We start from the raw sequence: 4990 nt of genomic DNA, 5'->3' as shown, positions 1-4990 counted from the left end.
CAGGCAGGAGGAAGGCAGGGGAGGATGAGCTCCAGCCCAGACCGTGTGAACCCACTGCGGCACTAACAGCAGCGCTGCTGGCAAAGAACGAGCGCCCGGTGGAGTTGGCAGATCGTCCTCACAGAGCGAGAGGGGCAAACCCTGCTGTGTTACACAGCGGTTACGGTGGGTGGCCAAACCATGGCGCACCCCAAAGCTCTGCAGACGCCCTCGCAGCAGTGAGGTCTCTGGATGAGCCAGCGGTGAAATCTGTAAGCGGTTATTCGTGTGCTACAGCGCCTGGGCTCGTACAGCCCTGTGGTTCCTCCTCACCTGAGAAAGTTGCACGAATAAAGCCTGGAGTTAATAATTGATGCTGCCTGGTCACCCAGAAAACCTCGCGGTTGCATCAAACAGTCGTTTGTTAGTCCATCGGCTGAGCTTGTCACCCGCACCCGAAAGGTCCCTGCCTAAATCGGGCCGATTTAGCCATGGAAAGTCAGTGGTGCTCCCACCCCCCCCCCCCCCCCCCGCAGGGGTCGGCTCTGCAGAGTCCTTCTCTAGGGACTGTCACCAGCTTTGCTCGCTTCCAGGCAATGCAAATGACCCCAACCTCCAGTTCCGTGCCCCTCACTGCTGGTGTTTCTGAAGGTGGTTTTTTCATTTAAAGCCAAGCCTCTAGTTTTGAGGATCCAGTGCTATACATTTGAAGATATTTCCCCCCCCCCAGACCAATTGCACACTGTTCAGCGCTTGCCGTACAAAGTGTTATTAAATAAACACATTGCCTCAACCCCCAGCATTTCCTATGGCCTAGGTCATTTTTAGAACAAAGTTGGGGTTTTTTTTCTTCCCCCTTCCATGTTGCAGAAGATTGCCCAAACGCTGTTACTGAAGCCATGTGTGTTCATTTCTCTGTGACTCTGCCCCGGGGCCCATGTCACCGCCCCAGGAGCAGATGAAACCACAGTCTGTCACAGCAAAGAGCAGCCTCAGCCCGCCGCAGATACTGCGCACCAGAGCTCAGCCGGCGAGGGCTCGCTCTCGCTCGGTTCTTAAGCACGTGCTGGAGAGCGGCATTGAATGAAGACGAGCCGCCCAGTTTGGGTCACAGTTCCTGCAGGAGCATCTCTTGGGAAAGCTGCTGCCGAAGCTCAGGGTGGTTTTGGGGAGCAGAAAACACTCGCTCTCCCCCCTCCCCGTGTCACCCAGGACAGCGTGGGCTCCCTGCGGCTGCACCCTCGGAAAGTCCCCGCTTTCTCTCTGGAGCTGCATCTGGCCCCGAAGCACTTTCTCCCAGCGTGGGTGAAACCGACCCTGGTGCTGCCGGCACCGCCGAGGGTGCAAAGGGAGCCCTGCTCTCACAGACACCACGTGAGTCGTGCTATCCCAGCATTTGGCACAAGAGGTTATTTTTTCCAGAAATTTCCCGTTGGACCCCGAAAGGGCCACCCCCCCATCTGTCCTCGTTCAAAGCACAGCGTTCGGTGCCGTTAAACGCACTGTCCAGCTCTGCAGCCGCGGCTGCTCCCCTCGCTGCTGCCAGATGACCACGGCCACATGTCAGAGAGCAGCTTCCCTCCCCGCTCTCATCCCTCCACGGTTTCCCCCTTGGGGGACAGTCCAGCTACACGCCCTGCCAGAAGCTGCAGCCCAAACCACATCGTTTATTAATTACATCAGGAGAAAAGAAGTGATTACCTCCCTCCACATCTCCTCCTGCCAACTCTCCCGGGGAGCCCCGACGGGACTGCGTATAATTGCCTATATTATGTGGATATCAGTTACACCCAGGGTGGCTCTAGCCTGGATGCCCCTTTTGCTGTGCACGCCTGAGAGCAGGATTTTGGCATTGCCCCTCGTGTACCTTTTAAGAGAAGGAGCATCCCTGAAGGCAGCTGGTGCTGTACTCCTTGCGCTGCCCACCTCCCCACGCACACAGGCGGCCACAGACCCTGAAGCCCATCCTCGCCCAGCTACAAACACTGATGGAGCCGGAGTCTGAAAGTGCGTGCCACGCACTCACTGTAGAGCTTTTGAAGGTGCTATAAAGGAATCAAACCCTGAAACACGAAAAACTACCGGTTATGGAAATGCAGACCACAGCAACTGGGTTATAATTAGAAATAAATAAATAAATAAATAAGCAAACAAAGAAAAAACAAGGAGGTTGGAAAAGCAACTTTCCTGCCTCAAAGCAGGGCTGCCCGCTCCACTGGGTGAGGACAGGACCGTGTCCAGGCAAGCCCTGGAGGTCTCGGCAGCGGATACCCACCAGCCCGCTGCAGCGCTTGCCCACTTAAACCCGCGTTTGCGCCTGTGCGGACCAGGCTCAGCGTCACCACACGGCACACGCGCACCAAGATGCAGGTACAACAGCAGAGACAAGACGCGGAACTTCCGTGCTGGGATTTCAGCACAGCCTCACCCACACCCATCCACAACCCTTGTCCGTCCCACGCGTGTCCTCCCACCCCACCGCCTGCTCCCGGCATTTCTCACGGGACCTCTCTCTAGCCTTGCCCTGCCAGCCGCTGTCTTTTCCCCCCCTCCCCATCCCTGCCTGCTTTGCAAAGACTAAACTGTTCCATAGAGTATTTTTATACTGGGGCATCTCTCGCAGACCTTGTGACTTGCACCAGAGCCTGGATCTGAAGCAGCTCTGTTTTCTATGGGCACAGTCACACGGCAGCTAGTCACACTGCTGCTCTTCCGTTATTTGGAGAGTCTTTCAGTTCTCCTCCTGTATTTTTCAATGCATTGTGCTGCTGTAGACTGTCTGGGGGTGCGAGCAGCTCCTTGAACTCGCAGACACCCCATTAGCAGAGGTAGGGCCACGAGGGGATTCCCAGGGCAGGGAATGTTTCTCCTCTGGAGGTCCCACCAGCATCCAGGGTCCCCCGCATGAAAACATCCTTCGTGTACCCCAGGGAAGGAGAAGGGCCCACAGCAGACACAGAATACTCTGCTTTCCAAAGCCTCCCCTCTAGCGGCAGCAGTCAAGCATCCCTCTTGGTTGGTGTTAACCCTCACAAGACTTCATATCCACGTTCTCCAGGACTTTTGACCCTCTTATCCTCCAAGCACTCGACGAGGTCTCTTTTTCGGTAGCATCCTGCAGCAGGGAGTTCCACGGCTGGATCCGAGCATGCTGAATTATTTCTTTTTTTTCTGTTTGAACTTGCTCTTTTCGGTTTCAGTACCTGTTCCCTTTTTTCTTGTGTTATGACTAAGGGAAACTCCCAGCAGATTGCTTTGCTGGAGGAGCAGCGGCTGGGCTTTCAGTCAGCAGTTTGCTGGCTTGCCCTGCATTACATTTCTTGCAGTCAAATTCCCACTCTCCTCCCCGTGCTCCTGGCCGTCCTTCTCTCTCCTCCCTTCGTCATTCCCCTTTCTTTCCTCCTCACCCTTGTTCACTTGCTTTTACCATTCTCCCTTACAAAACAAAGCGGCACCGAGCACTCCTGGGGGTCTCTAGCAGAGCTTTAAGCTGTGCGAACAGCCGCCCTAGACCTCAGAACAAGCCGCACGTCAACGCTCCCCTCTGCAAACCACGGGACCGGCAGGGTTCACCCACGACCTCGCTGCCCCGAGGAGCCCCCGTGCACAGGACAGCCCCAAAACGCTGCTGGGCAGCGAGTGCTGAGCTGCGTGGGGGGAGAGGAGCCTCCCCACGCCTGGCCGATCGCTCCTTGGATGGGTGTCCCCCAGATGCCATCGGCCACCGCAGCAAGCAGAGCACCGGCGTTTGCTTGGCTCGGTGCGGATGCTTTCACATTCGTAAGCATCGTATATTGAAAATAACCAGGGAAGTGGTTTGCTTGCCTGTGCCTGGCTCTGGATCCCGTGGTGCCACCATAGTGCCGTCCGCTCTCAGCAAACCTCGGGAGCTTTGTTCTTACCCCAACGTGCCGCTGAGTTTCCCATGGGGCAGCCAAGCAGCTCTGCCGGAGTCGCCCATCCCCTGCATCCTCCCCCACCACCCCACACAGTTCATCTCCTCCTTACCTCAGCCGGGCACTGCTTTTCTTCTCCTTCGACTGCAAAATCTCCTGGGCCAGGCCCCCGTTCCTGCATTAGACCAGCCCCAGGGGGTCTCTGGGCTGCAGGAGGACTTCTACGTAGGATCCCACTTTAGCAGGAAGCAACAACGGGCACCTGCGGGACACATCCCGTCACGAGGGGTTCAAAGGGAAAGCCTGGCGGAAAGGGGAGAAGCAAGATCTCTCGGCGGTGATGGCGACAGCCAGGGGATGAATTAATCATCACCCGAAAGTTTGATCTCTCTGCAACTGCAGACGCACAGCGCTGCTTGTCTGGGGACAAACCCACCCCACCGCGCAGCGTCTGGGGCTCACTGCAGAGGTGAGCGGTCCCGATGGATGGTTTCTTCCCACCGAGCAGCACTGAACAGGCTTGGCCAAAATTTCACACCAAGTATATTTATAGTCTGACCAGGCCCGTATCTTTGCAGGCACAGGAGGAAAGAGACCGCTCCCCGCAGCCGTGAATCTCAAAAGTTAGCACAAAGCAGCCCAAAAGCATCTCTGTGTGGGCAGCGTGCTGGGGGTCGGGGGTTGCCCCAGGCCCCCCCGGGCTCTGCCCGGCAAACCCTCCCACGGTGGCTGCGCTTGGATGATAGGGAGCACCGGGAAGCCACATCAGTTTGGTTCGGGCCATTCTCCAGGGGCTGTGGTTTTCCTGTAAATGAGAAGCAGTGGCTGGGAACACGATTTTCAACTACAGCGTTTATTTGTCTGATGGCGGCTCGGCCTCTTCCACGCTTCAAGCAGAGGGCAAACCCACCGGCCGCCGACCTGCGCGCATCCCCTAGGCTATTGCAGCAAGCGGCTACGCCGGGCTGGCCGCCCCTCGCCCGGGACCCTCACAGCCAGCTCAGCAGCAGCTTCCCCGCCAGCGCGGTGGCCAGCAGGCTGGGGAGGTGCAGCGGCGTGGCCCCCCCGCCGTTCCTGGAGCCCCGCGGCGGCCCGTTGCAGTCGTCGCTGAAGCA

This window comes from Grus americana, chromosome 26 (genome assembly GCF_028858705.1).
Source record: "Grus americana isolate bGruAme1 chromosome 26, bGruAme1.mat, whole genome shotgun sequence".
Classification (NCBI taxonomy): Eukaryota; Metazoa; Chordata; class Aves; order Gruiformes; family Gruidae; genus Grus; species Grus americana.
This window is presented reverse-complemented; position numbering follows the sequence as displayed.